A 24191-nucleotide genomic window follows, 5' to 3' on the forward strand; every position below is an offset into this window, starting at 1 on the left:
ATGCCCACCAGACTCTTTGCATTTCTGACAAGTGAAATATATTCCTTTTTAAACTGTTGATACTTCATGTTTTGACACACTTCTGCTTAAGCATTCTGTTAGCTGATATTAACCACAGCCTAACCAGGGCAGGTGAAACTATAGAGACCTACTTTTTTGAAAAGCACAGTTTTGGATCAGAGATGTGTAGGTTTTATTTTACTTTTTATTTTTATGATTGGATTGCTAAATTGAATAAATTATATAAAGAATATATTGTATAAATAATAAATGTTGTCATAAATTTATAAACACTACTCACTGCAACAAATATCTTTGCTGCACATAACTTTTCCCATACTTTGGATTATTTCCTAAAGATAAAGTCATAAAAATGGAAAAACTGGTGAAGAGGAATTAATATGTTTATGGTTCAGAATGCAAACTGCCTTCCAAACTATATTAATTTGCATTTCCATTAGCAGTGCATTCATCTTAGCTGTCTGCATTTGAACTCTTTGCTTGCTAATTTAATAAGGAAAACATACATCCTATTGTATTGCTTTATTCCTTTGATTGTAAGGTAATCATTTTTCTGTAGGTACGTTAACTAGTGTTTATTTATTTTTTGGGTGGGGGAAATTGTCTATTAGTGATATTTGACCTTTTATCTCATGAGGTAACACTCTTTCTATGTAAATGGGATAGCTTTATTCAGTGTTTACAGATATTTCCCGAGGCATCTAGTACTGACATTCTGGGACCCTATAAGGACAGTCTTTTTGCTGACCTGTCCACCACTCAGAGAGACAGTGTAGCTAAGGGCATGGACTGAGGGAGTGAGTCTGCCTGGATTTCAAGCCAGATTCTGCTACCTTCTAGCTGCACGTCTTTGGTCAAGTTACTTTGCTTGCAGGGCTTCAGGCTCCTAAATTTTAAATAGGTGTGGTAATAATAGCCTCTGCACTCCATAGTTGTATCAATTCAATGTGTCAGTCCCCGTAGCACCTGGCACATAGCAAGCACTCAATAAATGTGAGCTGTTCGCCATCCTTTAGAAGGCAGGCTCCAGGAGAGCAGCGCCTTCAGTCTGGTTTGCTGCTACATCAGGTGCTCAGCAGAATCCCCAGTGGGTGTTCCTTAAATGACTAGTCCTAGAAACATTATTGAGAGCAGTAATAGGACCACCCAAGTGTGTGCAATTGGCACTTTTCTTTTTCCCGGGCAGTTTGAGGTAGAGATGTGGGTCAGTCTGTACATAGGAGAAAGTGGTACAGTTTACCTCAGCCTCCGTAACACAGGGAAACAGGAGCTTCTCAGGAGTCTGTGAAGAATGGCCAGAAACTGCCATCTGGGTCAGGACCTTCCAACTGCCCACGCTGTTTCTCTTTCCTCCCAGTTGCTTTCGGAGATTGGCCCTGCCCCAGGTGCGTGCTGGGCTGTCTTTGAGAGTCAGCAAATGCAGTGCCTCTGGCCCAGATCCCAGTGCTAGCTCCCGTTCAGAATTTAACCTGAAGAGCAATTGACTGCAACCTTTGGGGCCTGTTCTCCATTTATCTTTGCCCGAGGAACTCTCTATAGTAGTTTCAGACAGGTTTATTGAGGTCTAGTTTATAAACAGCAAACTTCGGCCCTTTCCAGGTGCACTTTGAACAATGTGGCCATATCACAATCAGTACAGAACATTCCTATCACTCCAGATAGTCCCCTCACATCCCTTTACCATGAGTCCCCTCCTCTTGTCCCCAGCCTCAGCAACCACTGATCTGAAATATGCCTGCATAGTTTTGCCCTTTCCCAAGTGTCATGTAAGTGGTATCATACAGTCTTTTGTGTCCGGCTTCTTTCACTCAGCATAATGCTTTTGAGATTCATCCACATTGTTGCATGTATCAGTATCTCCTCCCTTTTTATTTCTTTTTCTTTTAATCTTTTTTAAAAAACATATTTATTTATTTATTTGGCTGTGCCGGGTCTTAGATGTAGCACGCAGGATCTTTAGTTGTGGCATGCGAACTCTTAGTTGTGGCATGCATGTGGGATCTAGTTCCCTGACCAGGGATCGAACCCCAGGACCCCCTGCATTGGGAGCGTGGAGTCTTAGCCACTGGACCACCAGGGGACTCACCTCCCTTTTTATTTCTGGGTGTATACTTTTTTGAGCAATTTAAAAACTACCCTGTAAGAGTAAATGACTGACTCTTCCTGACTGTTTTTACAGAGACTCCATGAATGTCAGAATGACTGTGAGGTACAAGCAAAGAACTTCTATAACTCAGAAAATCTAAATAACGGGAGGATATCATGGATGTGTAACTTTGAGCACATATCACGGTGTTTCTGAATTACACATATTTTTTTTCCTTTGTGTTCCTTTCCATTTTTCCTTTGTGTTCCTTTCTATTGTGTTAAGAAATAAAAGTTTAAAAACTATTTGGTCGGGACTTCCCTGGTGACACAGTGGTTAAGAATCCACCTGCCAACGCAGGGGACATGGGTTCGAGCCCTGATCCGGGAAGATCCCACATGCCGTGGAGCAACTAAGCCCGTATGCCACAACTACTGAGGCCTGCGCGCTACAGCCCGTGCTCCGCAAGAAGAGAAGCCACCGCAATGAGAAGCCTGTGCACCGCAACGAAGAGTGACTCCCGCTTGCCGCAACTAGAGAAAGCCCGTGCACAGCAACAAAGACCCAAGGCAGCCAAAAATAAATAAATTTATTTAAAAAAAACCAAAACTATTTGGTCCCAGTAGAAAATTACATATAAATTTTAAAAGTGCTTCATAAAAATAAAGTGTTGCAATACTGGATAAAAATTGCTAGTTTACTAATGTAAGGGGATTCCTTCCTACATGAGCAAAGGATAGATTGGTTTATTTACTCATCTCCTTTAGGACTTCGAAAGAGCAAGGAACAATTTAACATAAGAAAAAGTCATTCAGCTAAGTAAATCAGAATATGTGAACTGTCTCATTAATCTTCAGAACATCTGTGTTGTATGCGGGAAATATTATCAATATTTATAGTTTTAAAATGGAGTCATTGACAGAGGTTAAATGTCTTACTCAAAGTTACATGATCTTTTTCTCACCTTGGAGTTTTGGAGGGCAGAGACTCATTTTATTCATTTTGCAGCCTCATTTGTGGCTTCATTTGTGCGTTTACCTTGCATGGAGAAGATGCTCAATATATCAGACTGGCTGAATGAGGACGTAGAATAGCCTGGGAATAAAGACTATATATCTTAGAACAGGAGGCTGTTTTTGGAAGTAAAGTTATTGGAACCTAGATACGCCTGTTCATTAAAGTATCCTCTGTGGATGCTTTTTCTCTGCAACAGCAGAGTTGAGTACTTGCATCGGGGACCGTCTGGCCCCAGAACCTAAAACATGTACTGTTTGGTCCTTTACAGAAAACGTTTGCAAATCCCTGCCTTACAGTCATACCGTCCAGGTTCAAATCTCAGTTCTTCCACTTACTGTGTGATGCTGCGCAAACTGCTTGATTAACCTAAGCTGGAGTTTCTCCCTCTGCAGACTAGGGATCATAGTAGTAGCTACCTTGGAGGCATTAAAACTGCCATCTGGGTCAGGACATTCCAACTGCCTAAGTTGTTTCTCTTGCCTCCCAGGACTGACATTAAATAGAACTTTGGCTGATTATTTCCAGATTGTAAACTATCTACTAGATTTTAAACTCCTTGATAGGTAGGGTCTTGAATTCCTCATCTTGGTTGGCCCCCAGTGTAAATGCACAGTACTGTGGACATTTGAGACAATAAACTTGTCTCAAATGTGAAATTGTATTCAATTGTATTCAATGTATGTGAATAATGTGTTTGTAAGTATCAGTCTTGGCTTTCAACTACTTACTTGTTTCAAAGGACAATATGAAAGAGCAAGAAATGTGAAGGTAAAACTTGAATGATCCTAAAAGTCCACGACAGATGAACAGATAAGTAAATTAAGAAATGGAGTAGTAAGCAAGCAAAAAAAATGGTGATAGTGAAGACAATTTAGTAATATGGAAAAATGCTTATTATAAAACATTAGCTTTAAATATTGAAAAAAGTGGGAATATAGAATTGCATGTCACCTATAATTGAAACTTTTCTCTTAAGGCAAAGCAAAGGCCTTCAAGTACCAGTTTTCAAACTTGAACTGTAAATCTTGCAGTGCTAAGGCCCCATACTCAGAAATTCTGATTTAATAAGTGTATGAGAGTGCCCTGGAATCTGCCTATTTGACAGGCACCTGACGTGATTCTGGGGTGAACAGTCCATCCACCAGACTTTTTTTTTTTTTTAATAGATTTATTTATTTTTGACTGCGTTGGGTCTTCGTTGCTGCGCGCAGGCTTTGTCTAGTTGCGGCGAGCAGGGGCGACTCTTCGTTGCGATGCACGGGCTTCTCACTGTGGTCGCTTCTCTTGTTGCGGAGCCCGGGCTCTAGGTGCGTGGGCTTCAGTAGTTGTGGCACATGAGCTTAGTTGCTCCATGGCATGTGGGATCTTCCCAGACCAGCACTCAAACCTGTGTCCCCTGCATTGGCAGGTAGATTCTTAACCACTGCACCGCCAGGGAAGCCCCACCAGACTTTAAAAACACTATCTTAAAAGAACTAAACCAACATAGTTTAGTGGGATTGTGGATAATTTTTTAATGCCTTGATTTTTCTTTTGTGGTGGCTTTAACAGTGAAAAATGGAATTTAAACTTTACTTTACACAGTTTATTAAATTATTAATACCTTTATATTTTAATTTTTTTTAGTAAGCCATGTTGTTTCCATAGAGCTATTTAAAAAAACCACGCCGATCTACATTGTACTGATGCAATTGCCTCAGTTGTTAAGGGAAAATAGAAAAATGTAGGACAGCATGTATTATATCTAATTTTTGTGTTAAGAAAAAGAAAGGGAAAAAGAGTTGAGGACATACACATGTATATTATATATACAGAGAATCCCTGGAAAGACATAGAAGAAGCTGAAACCATCCTTACCCACCTTCCTTGAGATCAATGCGATTCAGGAACACGAAACAGAAAGACTTTGTATCTTTCTCATACTACTGCAGTGGTATGGGTAATTAGTCACAAAACCAGCCTGAGAGCCTAACAACCATTTATCACATGGTTTCTATAGGGAAAAGACCATCAGCATTTTCACAACTGTCTTTACAAGCCAACATATAAAACCAACATATAAAACAGAGGCTGACTTTACAAACTAATATATAAAATCATATTTTGGGGAGGTTAAAGACTACCTATGTTAATGCCACAAAAAAAGGCATTACTGAAACGGGTAAGATTCATCAGGGGCTGGAGTGTGGCTGGATCACTGGAAGTCTATTCCCACTGCTAGAGAGCAAACAGATGGTGAGAAAGTTTCTTTGTAGCTAAATCAGGGAAGATTCTCTACTGTATTCTCAAATCCCATCAAAGGAGACCAAAGCTGGGTTGGGTCAAAAAGTACTTTACAAGGTAAAACGAGGTGAAAAAGAGATGGGAAAATGAAAATAGGAGAATTGGAAATTCTGGAGAGCCATCAAGAGGGTTACACACTTGAGAATTGTTGTCTTAGAATTATGTCTAAAGTATAAATCATTTTTATCATCTGGTCAAGAACCATGGCTGCTTAGCCTTAGCTTAAGTAGTAGTACGTACTGTACTCTCAGAAGGATTGTTGGCCATCTCTCTCAAACCTCTACCTTCCATACCTGGTGAACAGGTGAACAAGTTCGTGATCCCATGCTAAGTCTATCCTCTCATGCCTGAACCCTAGAATTTCCTTTAAGAATATAGGAAATAAATAGCCATTTATTCTCCAACCAAATATCAGAGAGATTTCAGTTTATTCCTTAAGATGTGCTTTTGAACAGTTGCCTTTGAGAAGTTACAGATAAAGAAACAGATTAGTTTACTCATCTGTAATTCAAACAACCAGCAGAGGTATTTATCTGGTGAGCTACTTTACTTCAAAGAATTGAATGAGTTCAGTCTATGATGCTCAGGTTCTGTTTGTACTTGCTTTACAAACACAGAGGACTCTTCATCTCTTGGCTTGCCACTCCCTGCCTATCACATGCATTCTGGTTTGAGTGGAGTAATACTTCCTGGTAGAATCCAGTTAGCCCTGAAGATTGCAAGCTGTTTGCTGGGGGGTATGCGTGTGCTGTGGCTCTGTTGGAAATGGTGACCATGAATCACAGTGGTAGTGGGAATGTTAAATGGAAGGTCCAGAGAAAACCAGTTGTTTTTCTCTGCTGCTCATTGAAAGTAAGGGAGGCTTAGAGTTGAGACTCATCCTAGATATTTGTGAGATGCAAGGACACTGATTTGTCCAAGAGATAATTTGTGATGGGGGATGGTAGATGTTAGGTAATAAAAAATAGCTTGGGTAGGTTAAATGGGGCCAGGTTTTTGGATGAGGGGGTCTTGAATGCCAGACTCAGCTAGAAATTTATTCTGAAATAAATAACGGGGAATCATTGCATGTTTTGTAGAAAGGGAGTAACTTAATGCAAGCAGAATTTCCTGAATTAATATGACAGTAATGTTTAGGGCATAGCAGAGGCAGACTAACTGAATAATGGGATATTGAGAAAGTCAGGCATGACTAGATGAGAGCCTGGATTAACAGAGAAAACAGATTAAAGAGGCATCAAGGAAAGAAACAAATAAGATTAAAATAAAAACAGCAACTAACCAGGCATGGAGAATGACGGAAATGAAAAAGTAAAATGACAAGTGTTAGTCTTAGAAAAACTGTGTAATATTTGCTTTGCTTTGAAGATTTATCAGTAGAAGGGAAAAAGAGTATGTAGAAGGTTAAAAGCAATCAGGAAGACAGTTTTCAAGGAACCTAAAGAAACAGACAAATTCAAGCAGTGACGTCCAGTTGGCAGCATCACATATTAAGGGCTGTCGATGGGAGGGTGGTGAGTGTCAAGACAAATGTGAATTGAGCACAGACTTGTTTGGGACTCAGAGGTCATTGGTGACTTTCAGAAGTACAATTTGAGTAGAACAGTGAGATCAGGAGTGATTTGGGGGAGGGGTTAAGGAGAGAACAATGCTGAGACAAATAAAAATGTAGACACTTGCCTCTGAAGTTTAACAGTGAAAGGGAAACTATTAACTCATGACCATTAATAGTAGCAGCAACCTTATAGGTCACCCAAACTTGTAGTTTAGCTAAGTGTTTTCTGTGCAGAGGAATAGTAGAAAATTATAAGATCTGGGAAGGGGAAAGGGTGGATTTCAATCCTTGAGCCTGACTCTTGTGGATAGGACATCTGTGAAGATGTTTCCATGTGCTAATGGCTTTAGATTGTTCCCCTTTATATCTCCAGCCACACGACTTTAGGGGTATCTTTTGTACCTGCACATTCCTAGAAGTTCTGCTGGGTAAGAGGCTGGGAAAGCGAGAGATGAAGGAGCAGAATTTCTGTTCTCCTCCCGCTAGTGCATGGAGATGGAGGAGAGAGGGAAGGAGGTCATTTATATCAGTTTTTTTAAACTGCACAATGTAATTTCACATCCAGCCAAGACTGGAATATGGCTCTCCTGGCCTGAAGTCCAGATCATTTCTACTGCACCCTGCTGTCAGGTTGGGGGCCTTACAGGAGGAAAAGGAGGATAGTATCACTACTCAGGTCCTGCTGTCCGCTAAGAGTCACCAAAACTGGTGTCACCGCTTTTCTTGCCAATTGGTATTGAGAATGGGCTGAGCATACGCGGCTCGAAGTTGTGTCTGCCTGCAAAGCTGAAGCCGCTCAGACAGAAACCTAATTCTACCTGGCCAGACCCAGCATCACGGTTACCAGTCTAGGCAGAAACCTTCCAAGAAATTCAGCTGCAGTTTCTCTGTTACAATCTGTTCTCAAGTGGCAGGTCACAGGCATCATGACTTGCAGAAGTAAATGAATCCTGGAGATGTGGTCCTGACACCCAGGCTTCCTGACTGCTGGACCGAGAGCTTGAAATACAGGGAACTGATTCTTAGCACTTGTTTTCTGGGGGCGGACCGCACAGCCAGCAGGGGCTGTGAAACATCCTACACATGGCCATGGCAAATGGCAAATGTCCACATTTCAGTTTATTCAAAGGAGTTTACCTGGGGATACGTACTCTGGGTCCACTGAAGGATCACAGCCAGGCCCTAGGGTATGGTACCAACTATATATGGCCTCATTATTCCTGATTTTGTTTTTGTGTCTGGAAACACCCAGATGTAGTCATTCTTGAATTGCAAACAAACTGTTAACATTTCAAGGGTTCTGCAAAGTTCCTCCTGAGGATGTGACAAAGGAAATGAATAGAGATGGGGAGGGGGTTCAAACCTAAGTGTTCAGCGTGGGACAAAAGATGAGTTCTAAATTGCTGCCTACACAGTACAGGGGCTTCCATGAAGCTGGTTTGGTGGAGCCAAACTCTTGCTGGGAGGCATAGACAGTAACAAAGACCCCAGTCTTTAGTTGCCTTACCTCTTCCTTAAAGCCAGGAAAGGATTACCTGCTTGATAAAAAGAGTGGAGATTGACAGGAGGATGTGCACCATGTGAAGGCGGTGGTAGAGGTGGTAGTTGTAGATGGCAGTAGGTGATGATGGGGAGGGTGATGGTGGTGGACGTGAGTGTTGTGTGTAGCCCACACTTGGATGTATGTGCTAGGTGCCCTTTTGTAGTTCCGCCCAAATGTCCATGCCTTCAACTCCTTTTTCTTTGGGAATTACCACTCCCTGGCCTCCATTCTCCAGGGATGACTCCCTGGCACCCATTTTTACACAGTGTTTAACTCTGACTCTCAGGTTATAGTAAATTATACTGACCCCAGTTGGGCCCAATCAGAGTCCAATTTGAATTGGAATTAAGAGATTTTAACCTTAATCGGTGCTGTACTGTTAAAAAGAAGAGATCTAAAAAAGGTGACATGACCCGTCTTCTGCCTGCCTTATAGAGTACCAAAAATGACCTGTAGAGAGAAAAACAAATAGTAGATACAAGGAGAGAAGCAGATACAAGCAATGGTCTGTAGGTCCAAGTTTTAAACTTTTTTCCGCAGCCAATCTGTACACTTATCCCAAAAGTTCTGTGTAAATATGTAAGTATAATTATAATAGATTATATTTATAATAACTATAATTTTTCGCTCAAGCTTGCCTAAGTCAGTTTCTGTTACATGTAATAAATGAATCCTGACAGATACAATATGATACTGTATTATGTTAAGATTCCTCACTCCACTTGTATTCTGAAATCTTATAAAGTAGCCAAAGATATCCTCCAAGATTATTGAATTGCCATCAATGCTTTATCCTTTTAAGGGTTTGTACACCCTAAGAAAAGGAAACGGAAGACAAGTGTCATCTCAAGTCATTACCTTTTTGAGGAAGCATTTCCAATTCAGCCTGAGTTAGGGGCCGTAATTGTGGGTTTCCATGGCATAGAACTGCCAGATAAAATGCAGGAGACGCCAATATTGCATCAGATATACCTACACCAAAAATTATTTATTGTTTATCTGAAGTTCAAATTTAATGGGGCATCCTGTATTTTCCTGGCAACCCTAGATCCATGCAAAGAGGTCCAGAATCAAGAGTTGTGCATGAGAAATTACCAGAAATTAGGTGTTGCTGGAGCATAAGCTTTATAGAGTTGGAGTCATTTAGGGAGTAGTGAGGGACAAAGCTATAGAGGAGGGCAGAGGCCAAGTCATAAAGGACCTTTTATCATGATACTTGCAACATGGTGGTAATTATTTGATGATTTTTCTGTTTCTCTCAGCTAGGGCAAGAGGTGCCTCTTCCCTCTTTCCCAACTCTCTAGCACAGCAGTTTCCAAGCTATAAATGAAGATTCGCTTCCTTCAAACAAAAAAAAAATGTTTGTTTATAAGTGTTGAATATATTGAATATCATAAAACATTCATGAAATTGAAATTTTTAAAGAGTGAGATAAAGATAAAATTTTTAAATTTTATTTTATTGATTAACATTTCAAAAAAATTCCCTTTGCTTTATGAGAGCACAGTAACTGAATATATATCATTTTTTTGTTTTGTTTTGGTTTAACGCTGTGTGATACATTTGATGGTGTGATTATGAGTTCATTTTATTTTGATAATTGAGTTTTAACAGCCAAAAGAGATAATTCATAAAGAGGTATTGATCCAAATAGAAGAATGACATCATTGGCTGCACTTAGTGAATCAAAATATATTTTTTTCAATCACATTCAACAACTATGCCAAGATTTTTGTTTCAATTCAGCTAATAATTGTTATTTTCCCATGCCATACAATTATTCTTACAAATTATTATTAAGGTATTACATTTTTATATTTCTAACAAAGAGTTAAAACTCATTAAAATTCATTTGGAATATTTAGAAAATTCTGTTTCCAAGTTTTTAAAAGTGTGTACATATGAAGGTCTTTACAAGCTACTTGTTCTTTGAGCATCAAGTATTCACATATTCAAGTATTATTGCTAGCCATTGTCCTAGACTTTGGCGCTAGAACAGTGAACATACAACAGACAAAATTCCTGCCCTCATTCAGTGGGAGAGGGAGATGGACAATAACAGATAAACAAGTGTAGTCAAAATATGTTAGATGGTGATAAACATTACAGAGAAAAATAAAGCAATTAAGGGGGATGGGAAGTGTTGGGAGTAGTTGCTGTTTTAGATGGGGGCCAGGGAAGGCCTCATGGGAAAGTGATATCTCAGTAAAAATCTGCAGGAGGTGCAGGAAGGTATCTGGGGAAATATTACAGGCAAAGGGAGCGGCCAGTGCAAAGGCCCTGAGGCAGCATGTGCCTGGCTTCTTTGAGTCATAGTACCGTTGGGGCTGGAGTGGAGTAAGTAAAGAAGAGGGGAAGAAGAGATGCTGTCAGTGAGGTAATAGTATAATGGACCAATCACATAGGAGCTTGTAGGCCATTGTAGGGAATTTGACTTTTACTCTGAGACATATGAGAAACCATTAGATGGTTTTGAGCAGATGATTGTTAATAGAATGACTCTGGCTGCTGGGGGCAATGGTGCAGTGAAGGAGTTGGGGGAGTATATGCAGGCAGATCAACGAGGAAGCTGCTGCTGTAATCTGGGAGGGAGATGATGGTAGCTGGGACTAGCCTGGGAGCCTCGTAGCTGATGAGAAGTGGTTGTGGTCTTGATGTATTTTAAAGGTATATCAGTTAGTTGTCGGACAAGAAAATTAGGCTCGGGACAATTCGTCGTGGGAAGTGTGAGAAAGAGAGTGTGAATCATCATTTAAGGATGATTCCTGAAGGTGATGACTTCCATCGTTTTCAGCAACAACAAAATCACCTGATGGAAAACTCTCCAAACACCCATTTTCAAAGTATTCTTTTTAGAGTCAGTTTCCTTGAAAAGTGGTTATTTATCACTCATTATCAAAGCATCAACTTTATCAGAAAAGTAAATGACAACTAACTTATCAGCCTGAACGCCATTTAGAAAATCTGGAGGGGAAAAAAAGAATATACATGGTTTTGTTTTGTTTTGTTTTTCCCACCAAAAAACATCTCTTCTGAAGCATAGAGCTGACAGTTGCCTTCACTGAGGCAGTCAGGATATTTTAGAACACGTCTACTTGAAAAGAGCAAATGTGAGTCAACTTAAAAGTTGACAAGTCTTCTTGGTGCAGTGGTGTGATATAACCAAGGAACCACTGTGTAGTATAAAATATTTTCATGCTCAATCCCACGTTATGCCAAGGTTTTACAGTGATTCTACTAAGTGCCATTGACATTCTGTCAAACTTGGTGCCTTTCCGGAGTCAACCTCCTTTATGTAATAGTTTGCCTCTGAATGATGCAACAAATGCCTTTCACAGCTGGTATTATCTTTTCCTGGACTCCTTTCTTCACTCCATCGATGTCACAGGCTCTCCATAAAACAGTTGTTTTTATTAAAGAAGTCATTTATTATTAGAACGTATATTTCTTCTGCTGTACTTCTTCCTTTAGTGGCTTACTAAAAAAATAGTTCTTTATGAATTTCATTATTGAGACAGAAACATCTGTATTTCACCCAATAGTATGATAAATTTTGCATGTCAAATAATTTTTAAATATTTATTTCCTCAGATCTCTACCAACATTTTCTTCATCTATTGACTAAGGAGTGAATTTGATTGCCAATTTTCATCTGTGCATTATTTAATTATCAGTAAATTATTAATACCATTGGTTGATTTTTGTGTATTATTTAAATCATTTTTTACAGAGGCAGGGAGAACACATATTTCACAGATGATGTGTGGCTTGTTGTCTTTTGTTTAAAAATAATTATTACTGAGTGTTGTATTGAGTATCATAGTGACTTCACATCAGTGAAAAATAGATTTGTGTTCACATTTTGTAGACTTAATTGTAAAATGTCTTGCTGATCACACTGGCTGTACAGTATTGTTAGTTGTCCTTTTAAGGCACTTAGAATAAAGTTCATTCCTAATGATAGTGGATGTAAATCAATATTTCAAATACTCGTATTGACAGCTTCACATCTTGGGGGCTGATGTCTCATGAAACATCAGGTCAACGTTGTTTTCACCTCATAACGTTGTTGACCAAGAGCTCACGTTCGAAATTCTGGAAGCTTTGTGACGTCCTTGTGTTTATTTTTGTTTTCCTCTATTTGTTTCTCTGTAAAGAATAAAAGCAAAACTCTTACAAGTAAAATAGACCTTGTGTCTTTGAGACCAACAATAGGGGAGATGAGGAGACTTGTTCTGTCTGAAATCAGTGTTGTAGGGAGAAGATTCTTGGGTCATAAGAGTTGGGGTGAGAAGCTTTGGCTCTGCTTTTCTAAGACTGGCTAAAGGGTTAATCAGTGTTTATCTTTTTCAAAGAACCAACTTTTTGCCTTTGTTGATTTTTCTCTACTTATGATTGTTTTCTATCTCGTTCATTTATTTCTGCTCTTATTGTTATTTCCTCTTTCTTCAGATTTATTTCTATGTTCTTTTTCTAATTCCTCGGTATGGATATATAAATTATTGGTTTCTGACCTTTTAAAATATAGCTTAGCTGCATTTCACTGCTTTTTATTTGTCATCATTTTATTATTACTTAAGTCAAATTTTTTTCTAATTACGCTTGTGATTTCTTCTTTGACCCATGCTATTTAGATGTGTACTGCTTAATTTTCAAACATTTGAGATTTCTCTGGTTAACGTTTTTGTGTTGATTTCTAGCTTAATTGAAAACGTACTGTAATATATGTCAAAACTTTGATGAAGGGGAACAAGTGAGGGGGGGATGAACCTCTTACCCCTTCCTTACACCACAAACAAAAATTAATTTGAGATATATCGTAGGCATAAACATAAAGCTAACACTGTAAAACTTCTTGAAAAAAAAGTAGGTGAATATCTTTTAGGCTTTGAGGTAGGCAGAGATTTCTTAAAGGATGTCAGAAGCACTAAATGTAAAGAAAAAAATGATAAGTCAAGATTCATCAGCATTAAAAGCTTCTGCTCATCAAAAGACTGTTAGAAATTGAAAAGGCAAACCGCAGGCTGGGAGAAAATATAAGTAATACATATACCTGATGCAGACTGGCATCAGAATATCAAAGGAACTCCTATAAATCAGTAATTTAAAAAAAACCACAATTTGAAAAAAATGGACTAAAGACTTGAACAGACACTGCACAAAGAAGATATGCACATCAAAACCTCGCACTGGAATGGCACAAACTAAAAGTCTGCCAATACCAAATGTTGATGAGGCTGTGTAAGCTGGAACTCTCACGTGTTACTGATGGGAGTATAAAATGATACAGCTATTTTGGGAAAATGGCAGTTTCTTGTAAGGTTAAATATTCACCAACTCTGTAATCTAGCAGTTCTACTCCTAGGTATTTATCCAAGAGGAATGAAAATATATATTCACAGAAAGACTTGTATAAAAATATTTATAACAGCTTTACTCGTAATAACCCTAAAATGGAAACAACCAAACATCCATCTATAAGAGAATATATTAAAAAGTTGTGGTATTTTCATACGATGGACTATGTATTGCTTAGCAATAACGAAGAGTGAACTCTTGAGACACCCAGCAGTGTAGGTGAATCTCAGAGACATTATGCCGAGTAAATAAAGCCAGACACAAAAGAGTACATCCTATAGCCCATTTTTTATGAAGTTCAAGAACAGGCAGAATTAATCTGTGGTAATAGTAATGAGAACAGTGCTTGCCTCTGGGATGTGGGGATCGACTAAAAGGCACCTGAGGGAACTTTCTGGAGTGATGGAAATGTTCCATATTTGTATTTTGTTGGCGATTACACAGTTGGATTTCTTTATCAAAATGTATAAAATTGTACACTTAAAGCCAGTCTATTTTACTGTATGTAAGTTTCACTTCAATTTAAAAAATGATACTGTTTTTGCAATTTCCTGTGAATCTGTATTACTTCTAAATAATAGGTTCAAAAAAGTACTCTGGTTTCCATTTGTTGAAATTTCTTGAAACTTTTATGATCCATGTGGTTAATTTCCATAAATGTCCATGTGTGTACCTTAAACACTACGTAATCAGTTGATGAGTGCAGTATTCTAAATAAATTTACTAAGGTTGAGTTTGTAAATTGTGTTGTTCCAATCTTTTGTGTCCTTACTTTTTTTTTTTTTGCTTGTTTTGTGAGTTACTGAGAGATATGTGTTAAAATATTTTATAATCTTTACAATTTTAAATATATTAATCATAGGTATTTTAAAGACCATGTGCCATGACTTTATCTGGGTCACCTCTGGGTCTGTTTTCATTGTCTCTTTTTCTCTTAAGCCTGTGTCCTGGTATGCCTAGTAATTGTTGATTGAACGCAGGACATTATGTATAACGAATCATAGAGACTGTGGATGATGGTGTCTTTCTCCAGAGGCTGGCTTTTGCTTCTGATAGGCAGTTAGAGCAAGGCAGACCTCTTTAATGAGGGACTGACCTGATTTGAGGCTCAGTTCCAGTATTTTTAAGGCCTTCATCCTAGGGTGTAGCCCTTTAAGGGGTCCTAACTGAAAGCATGGGTTATTTACCTGGGCCTGGTGGGCCCTGAAGTCTAATTTTCATTCCTCCAGCATCATGAAACTGGCAACTGCTCTGTTTAACTCCTCAGCCACTTAGCTGCCGTCTTCTGCTTGGGTTACGTCATTTATCCATGAGCGAACGCTTAGAGGGGCGGAATGTTGAGCTTGCTTCTCTGGACTTCCCTTCTCTTTGGAGTCTCCTCAGCCTTGTGAACCTGGCAAAAGCAGGCCTCTGAGCAGCAGCTTTCAGCTTGGCTCCTCAGCAGTTTTGCCCTGTGCCTCTTAAAGATCAGTAGATCTCTTGAGGGGAAAAGTAGGATGATGACTTGCCTCATTTCTATTTCCCTTCTCCCAGGATCTTGTCCTCTCATGTCCTGGCTGCCATGGTAGCACTCCAGTACCTTCAAATAGGTTTTAAAAATAATTTTATCTAGCTTTTCTAGCTGTGTTCAGTGGGAGTTGGTCTGATACAAGCTCGTCCCTCATAGCCAGGACTGGGAATCCTTCTCTAAGCCCACACCGTGAACTCCTCAAAAGGGCCCAACAGCCATTGTCATCCTGACAATTGAAGTGATTTCTTCCTGCATCATTGCCCCAGAATGTTGTCTTCTTTCCCTGGGCTTTGCAAAGGGCATATTTGAATCTGGGATTGTTTCCTGGACACTTCCCACCTCCTTTCCAGTTAAAATGTACAGTCATTACGTCATGGTTTTCATTTCATGTGTTTAGAAGCGATAGTGTGTGCCCTGCCCACGGGGAGCCCATCAACCTAGTTAACACAGTGGTTGGTATTTGAATAAAAAGGTGCTTTATTACCTCTGGGGGAGGAAATAATCGAATGATTACTGCCTTCACTTCTCTGCTGGGTTGACTTTGTGTCTTCTAGCTCCTTGAATTTTAGTTAAATTACAATGAAAAATAAATGCGAGAATTCTGTATATAGGAAGGATGGGAGCCTCAGTAGTCATGAATGTGATTCTTTCAGTCCCTTCAAAAGTGGGAACAGTTTATAATAAATTCATTAAAAAATATATTACTAAACCTAATTGGAAACCTCAAAAACAACAAAAACAAAAAGCCTCTTTTGTAATGACTTCTGCCAAAGAATGGATAAGGGATTTATTTTAAAGGTGTCCCCGGAGAGAACTGGTGATATAAAGCTCTTGATGTTTTGTTTTTTTCTCAACAGTTCACAAGAGCAGTGATTCCCAGGCTTTCTCAACAATGTACTCTATTTCCTGGCACATGTACCACTGAGGGTGAAGTCTCCTTTTTACAAGAAGCAAATTTTGGAGGAGAGCTCTCTAACAAGGAAAGGCCGTGTGGCTATTCAGAGAGGTAAGTCATTTGTTTAGAGGATGGGGAAGGAAGTAGCTTACAAAGAAAATACTAAATAATATTTCATTTATTGTGAATGGGACTCAAAATGGATAGTACACATTTCACTAAATAGCAAGTTAAAAGATCCTTGTCACTGATGATCTTCTAATTCTAGATTTAATTCCCAGTCTTTTTACTTACCAGCTGTGTAAACTTGGACAAATCATGTAAATTCTCAGAGCCCCAGTTCTTTCACCTATAAAAGAAAATTTCATATGAAAATGCTTTGCAAATGGGAGAGTGCAATATAAAAGTGTTAATTGTTATTGTTAATTACTGTTATTGGTTGCTGTTGTAAAATTCTATGGAATAGTTGGTGGCCTTGTGTCTCATGGTGCGTTTGGACCTTAGAACTTGGTACCGTGAATTTGGGGGCTTTGTCCTGAGTGCCGGGAGTGGAAGGCATTCTCCACCTGCCCCCCTGTAAGAACAACATCACACCATTCTTTCTGCTGCAGATATCTGTCACCTACTTTTTGAAAGTTGGGCGGGGACGGGTGGAAGTTAAGGACAAGATCAAAGGAGAGAAAATAACAGCTACCTGTGTTAGTTGTTACAACAAGCATTGTATTAAGTATTGTTTGGTTTAATCCACATACCAAGCCTTGGAAGATGGGTGTTATTCCTATCATGACATTTTTCCTCAAGAGACAGGATTCCTTAGGGAATCACTTAAAAGGAGATAAAAACTGTTTTGGTTTATCGTGATTGGGGAGATATTATTGGATGGAGGGAATTTGAAGTTTTTAATTTTTTATAATGTTTTTTGATGCACAGGTACAGCTTCTGTAATTATAAAGTGGCTAATTAAAAATAAATAATGGGGGCTTCTGTGGTGGCGCAGTGGTTGAGGGTCTGCCTGCCGATGCAGGGGGCGTGGATTCGTGCCCCGGTCCGGGAGGATCCCGCGTGCCGCGGAGCGGCTGGGCCCGTGAGCCATGGCCGCTGAGCCTGCGCGTCGGGAGCCTGTGCTCCGCAACGGCAGAGGCCACCAACGGTGAGAGGCCCACGTACCACAAAAAAAAAAAAAAAAAAAAAAAAATGGATTTTTAAAAATCTTTGTTGAGCACCTCTTATGAACTAGGTATTGTTCTAGATGCTTGTTCTCATCAATGAACAAAACAGGTGACGATCCCTGCCCTCCTGGAGCTTGTTCTATCACAGAGGGAGAATGATAATAAATAATGCATGCGATAGAGAATTAAATAAATTACTAGGCTATTAGAAGTCAGTAAGAATATGGAAAAAAGAAAAAAGTAGAGCTTAGTAAAGGGAATTGGGAATATGCTGGGTGGGTGGGAGGACAGTTTGCAGGGTTAAATGGAGTAGCAGGGTCTGCCTTACTGAAGAATGACAGGAATTTGGGGGTTAGCTCTGGTGTGTTCCCAGCAGAGATGCAGCTGATGCAAAGCCCCTAAGAAGGGAACATGGTCAGATGTCGCAGGCACAGCCAGGAGGCCTGTGGGTAGGAAGGAGAGTAGCAATGTCAGCTGCAGAGGAAATAATGTCATTTCCTTGGTTTAGATACATAAGAAAAGTTACCTTGTTTTCTTCTTGTCTATCTGGTTTATTCTAAGTGTCTTTCCTCCCGCAATTAAAATATACACGCATACAATAAGTAAATTACACTTCCACCACCCTATTACTTTCCTAGTGTTGCTGTAACAAAATACCACAAACTGGGTGGCTTAAAACAACAGAAATGTATTGTCTCACATTTCTGCAGGCTAGAAGTCCAAAAGCAAGGTAGGGCCAGTGCTCCTTCAGAGACATGTAGGGGAGCATCCTTCCTGGCCTCTTTGGAGCTTGTGGTGATGGCTGGCATTGACTGCCACTCCTTGGCCCGCAGCTGCCTCACTCCAGTCTCTCCGTCCACAGTCATTCTCCCTATGTGTTTGTGTCTCCGTATGTGAGATTCTCCCTATGGTTTGTGTCTTCCCTTGGCTGTCCTTCCTCTTATAAGGACGCCAGACATACTGGATTAAGGGTCTAACCTACTCCAGTGTGACTTCATCTTAACTATGACATCTGCAATCACCCTATTTCCAAGTAAGGTCACATTCTGAGGTACTGGGGGGTTAGGAATTCAATGCATCTTTCGGGGGGACACATTCAACCATAGCGGCACCTTAAATAATAAATAATAGGCATTACTATTACCATCTTGAAAGTGGAGAAACAGGCTCCAAAAGGTTAAATGACTTGCCCAAGGTCAGAGTCAGTAAGCGGAAGAGCCTGGTCAGTGTGATTTTATCATGGGCTTTATCAGTGTGATTTTATCATGGTGTGGCAGTGATGTCAGGATGGAGGTGACAGGGAATTGCTCAGCTTAAGACAGGAGTTACACACATACGACATTGCAGTCCTCATCCATGCTGCTTAACCATAAGATAGCCCCAAATTGATGCTCTACCTCAGCATTGCTATCAAAGGGAAAATAGATGCCCCTGCATAGCCCACTCCCCATTTTGCATTTCATTCATAGCATGACAAACATAGGAAACAGATGCTTTTCCCCTCTTTTAGGATTTTTTCCAGAAAAATCATGCTACAACTTCTGTGGCATGTAGAACATTTTGTGACAGGACCACATGTTTTTTTCTCACACAACATAGGGAAAAAATAAGACTCTCTGAGTCAGTTGGCATATTGCAATAGAATTAGGGGATTTTGAAAGCGTTTAATATATTTTGCTTTCTCATTATATTTAAACATTTCTTCTTGATATGCAGCTTGTCTAGCCATTTGTGAGCCTGAAATCAATATTAGAACCTTATTTTAGGCTTAGTCTTGAGGGATACACCAAGAAAAGGAAGGACTCACCAAAACAGAACCGAACACTTTTCCGTGAGTCACAGGGAGGAGTGACATCGTTAACAGAACCAAACCTGGGTCCACTCACCCTCGTGCAGTAAAGTCAACTACTGACACTTGGTTGTGGTGAAGGAAAGTACAGCATGTATTGCAGGGCACCAGGCAAGGAGAACAGGCAGCTCATGCTCCAAAGACCTGAAATCCCTGATGGCTTTTAGGGAAGGGTTTTTTTTTTTTTTTTGCGATACGCGGGCCTCTCACTGTTGTGGCCTCTCCCGTTGCGGAGCACAGGCTCCAGACGCGCAGGCTCAGCGGCCATGGCTCACGGGCCCAGCCACTCCGCGGCATGTGGAATCTTCCCTGACCGGGACACGAACCCGTGTCCCCTGCATCAGCAGGCGGACTCTCAACCACTGCGCCACCAGGGAAGCCCAGGGAAGGAGTTTTAAAGGCAGTGTGAGGGAGGGGTCTTCAGGGTGCATATCAGCTCATGGACAATTCTCGGATTGGTTGGCATCAAGGTGAAGTTTCAAACTTCATCAGCCTTCTGGTTTCAACCAGTCTAGGGCCTATGTGCTTGTGGTCACAGTTTTCATCTGGTAGGGGCTGCTTCCTGTAAAAACAACTTAGGAATGTGTGTCAGGCCTTTATCTATATCTTTCAAGGAACTGGGAGTTTGGTGATTCTGCGATATGTTGGATTTATAGTCTAAATTGTTACCAGTTTCCTGGCCCAACAGCTATTCTTTGTTTCTGCATCTTCACATTTCATAATCATTAACTCTTGAGCCAGCATTTAGAGACTCAAGGGAGGCCTGGAAGACGAAAGCAAAAGCCTTTTACTTCAAAGGACAGACACACGGGGGCTTGTATACGGTTTCAGTCTCCCCTTTTCTTTGATACTCCTCAGTCTTAAGGGGAACAGGTTCAGGAAAAGAAAGGAAGTAAAGTTTTGGATAGAGAGGTTAGTCATAAACTCAGCAGAGGAACTCAGTTTTAGGGGGACTCTGTTTCAGCATCCCTGGTCCAGGCTGAATGCATGAAGCCATTGAAGGCAGGAGTCCCAGAAGAATGTCTAAACCTTGGTCAATGAAACCAAACACTCAAAGCTAAGCATTAAGTCTAGGAGATGAGACCAAGCCATGGTTGGAAAAAATGTCATTAGGGCAAAACCAGAAAGATTACAGCTACATCAAGAAGTAGAGTGGGAGACCAACTGAGTGGTTTAGAAAATTGGTTGGGTGACGGTTTGGGAGGCCTGTTAGTCTATGGCCCTGACTGCATGGCGTAGGGCACAAGGCGGAAGGTGTTGGGTAAGACTGAGCAGTCCCATACCTGCTTTTCCTAAATATGATTGTTAGCCATTTTTTTTGTTGTTGTTACATAATCTTGCAGTCTCTTTTCAAGTTCCCTTCTATTTACCTCTATTCTCAATATTTTTATTCCTCCTAAGTTCTTGGGCTTTTCTTTCCGCTTAACAGCTGACCACTTTGGATCTGTGTGTGGAAGCGTATGTTCTTCTTAGTATCAAAAAGAAGGGGAAAAAAAACTGTGTTTCTTCCAAAGATGTTTCTGTTCTTTGTTAAGATCGATTTTCTTTGATCCTAAAAGTGTGTGGAGAGAACCAGTTCTTCGTATTTTGGTACAGAATTGAAATGACCCATAGTTTTGTCTGATGTCACCACCACAGAAGGGCATTCCCCAGAGCACGGCTGGGTCACACGGGCCGGCAGGGGGCGCAGGGGCTAGTGAACACAGGTGCACCCCATCCACTTGTGATTCTCCGGCCACACCGGTCACTGCTGCTGATGGTACAGGGCCAAGCAAGTCAGGGGTAGTAGGTTAGAATTACTTCTGGGCAACAGACATTCTGGGAAAACACTAGACTTTCTGTAAGAAGAACCAAAAGGTGACAAATATTAGAACCTAGAGACCTATTTAATCCCTCTTTTCACTATGGAAGGAACTAAAATCCTCCCTGTTTCCAGGTAGATTGTTGAGCAATGAGAAATAGTTAGGCCATTAATTAGAAAACATCTCATTATAAAATATTTATTTTTTATTCAGGTGAAATGCACACAATGTAAAATTAACCACTTTCAAGTGAACTATTCAGTGGCGCTTAGTACATTCACCATATTGTACACCAACACCTCTGTCTCGTCCCCAAATGTGTTCGTGACCCCCAAATAAAACGCCACACCCATTAAGTAATTACTCCGTGTTTCTCCCTCTCCTCAACCCTTGGAAACCACCACTCTGCTTTCTGTTTCTATGAGTTTACCTATTCTAGCTGTTTCATATAAATAGAATCTTATGATACATGACTTTCTGTGTCTGGTAAAACATGTATTTTAAATTACAAGTCATTTATTTTTCCTGTCTGCTCTTAGCATTACACTGGGAGAGCTGGGGTGCTATGGGAGAATTCATCTCTCTCTACTTAGGACCTAAGAAAACCTCTTCAGGAATATCTGCTTCACTTTGGTTGCTGGCGAGCTTCTCTTCATGAGACAAGTAACAGTTCAGAATTAAGCTACTTAATTTGCAAGGGTATGAAGAATTCGACTTTACCTTATTTCACTTATATCCTCAATCCCCTCCAGCATCCTCTCCCCTCCACCGTGCCCCACCACCTCCAATTTATGTCTTGTCTAGCAGTCTGGACACCAATTTATCCCATTATCCAAATGAACCTGTAATTGATATTGTGGCATCGGGATACTAGAGATTATATGGCCAGCCTAAACAACAAAGCATAGTCTCCCCTCAGGGAGTAAAATGATACCAGCCGTTGAAGACGAAAATTTGAGAAATACTTTACACTCTCCTCTCTTAGGGAGGTTGCTCATCCTCCCTCCTCCCTTCTCTTCCTGATGAAATAGAGGCTGTTGGGGGAGGGCTTTGGGATGCAGACAGCAGAGGCTTGAAATTAGATTCCTCTCTCCATCTGCCAGAGGTAACCCAAGATGAGTTGCACAGATGAAGCTGGCAAAGAAATGGAGAACTGGATGGCAAACAAGGTCCTAAGGGGACGAAAATCCTAGCTAAATCCTTTTGTGGGAGCAAAACAGCCTGCTGATCTAATAATGCAGGATCCAAGAAATAATTGGTGTAGTGCTAGTGGTTTAGTGAATGCAAGTTTCTTTTCCGTAGACCCCCTGGGAGTGTTATTAACATGCTCTGTGGGATGACAGTTAAATATGGGACAAATTATGACTTGTCTCCCTCAGTTGGTGATTATCATGTACTGTTTTATGTGCTAGGTAAAATTGAATCATCAACTGTCTGCTCTGAAATATCTCTTCCAGGAGCCTGAAAATACCACTTTAGAGTAACTGATGGATTTGACAGCGTACAGCAGTGACTGGGATGCGGTGGGGCATTTCTGTTGATTCCCCTCCCTTCTCTCCCTCCCTCCCTCCCTTGCTCCCTCCTTCTCTCCTCTCTCCCCATCTCCCTCCCTTCATTAACATGTATGGAACTTGTTATGCACCAGACCTTGTGCTAAGGGCTAAGGATATGAAATTAGACCCTGCCACCCAGGAGATCCTGGTCACCCCCTCCTTCCTCTCTTCTCTCCATTGCCTTCTGTTCTTCTGCTATTGCAGAGAACTCTAAGCAGTTGTATATTTGTCTGTCACCTATGGTAGGAAGTAGCTTCTAAAGGCCAGAGTTCTTCCTGCCTTTGAGCCTTTGAATCTAGCATTGCCCTAGCAGAACTTTATTGAATTGAATTCAGATATGTAAACAGATAACCGGATAAAATTCGATTAGTGATATTTGAGAGAGTTTTTGCACAGAGTGCCTGGAAGCACAAAGGGCAGAGTAAACAACTGCCAAAGGGAACCAGAGGGCCTCCCAGAGGTGTCATTGGAGCTGTCTTGAAAGATGAGAAGGTGTTTGCCAGATAAACAAGGGGGGCACACAGTCTCCAGAGGTCACACCTGTGTGAATATGTTTCTTGGGAGGGGCTCTCTGATCCTCTAAATCCTACCCTTTCCTTCTTTAATGAAATTTCAGGAAGTAAATGATTTGCTTGATTTGCTTTGGATATAGCCCTGGGACAGAATAGGCATCTTTGCAGAAAGTGACAGGCTTGTTTCTTCTAGGGGCTAAAGCCCTTCCCCCACCAAAATAAAGCTCTGCTGACTTCCTCACCCCTAAAACGCCACTTGCTTTAATCTTACTTTTCCATATTGAAATAAGTTTTAAAAATTCAAAGTTTCGTTTCCTAAACGAGTTCGAGTTGGAGCCAAGATTTCACTTCCATGAGCCTCTCACCATTGTAGCAAACGTGGACGGGATGGCTGCAACTCCTCTGCAGCAGAGGCTTACAAACAAGCAACGGGGAGACAGTTTCTGCACCCAAAGAGCCTGAAATGCACGCCAAACAGGAAGCTAACATCAGCACAGAAATGCGCCTTCTCTACCGTTTACTATTAAAGCAAAGTCTTCCATGCATGCAGAATTGACATTGAGACTCTTTGAAATAAATGACTGTAATCCTGAACTGAAGTTTAGAAGTTTAGAGGCCCAGGGAACACTGAGGAGAACTATACTTACCGGAAGATTTACCAGAAAAAGGAAAAAGCACCTTTAGTCTAAACTTGACTGGTATATATTTTAAGAAGCCTCAGAAAGTCCTTCCCATGCGGAAAAATACCCCCAAAAGGAACATTTAAGACAGACTTAAATTTTATATTAAGCATTTGCTTATATATACGCAAGTCTTTTAAGAACCTCTGTCACTTTTTTTTTCATTTATTTGTGATAAATGTTGGTGTTTTGTGGGACTTAAGAATTTCTTGGAACTAGAACCCCGATTTATAATTCTGATTATTGCACAGATAAGGATGTGGCTTAGCTAGGCTTGTCTTGCTTTCCCCATGTCGTTCTTGAGTTGGGTAGTGCCTGTAACAGCTAAGGTTGCTCACCCGGCCCCCCCCGCCCGCCC

General features: G+C 40.5%; 1 protein-coding gene across 3 annotated transcripts in view; it reads left to right on the forward strand.

Annotated features, from left to right (window-relative positions):
* The window catches only part of CRACD (capping protein inhibiting regulator of actin dynamics), a 271734-nt gene that overhangs the window by 114669 nt on the left and 132874 nt on the right, over positions 1-24191 (forward strand). Inside the window, exon 2 of one of the 3 annotated variants that reach the window (XM_079920857.1) lies at positions 16231-16379. The gene's annotated coding sequence lies outside the window, so the exon portion shown is untranslated. Of the gene's footprint in view, positions 1-16230; positions 16380-24191 lie in introns of those variants that run through there. The other 2 variants (XM_079920858.1, XM_079920856.1) reach the window with 2 other exon arrangements.

This window comes from Stenella coeruleoalba, assembly GCF_951394435.1.
Source record: "Stenella coeruleoalba genome assembly, chromosome: 4".
Taxonomy (NCBI): Eukaryota; Metazoa; Chordata; class Mammalia; order Artiodactyla; family Delphinidae; genus Stenella; species Stenella coeruleoalba.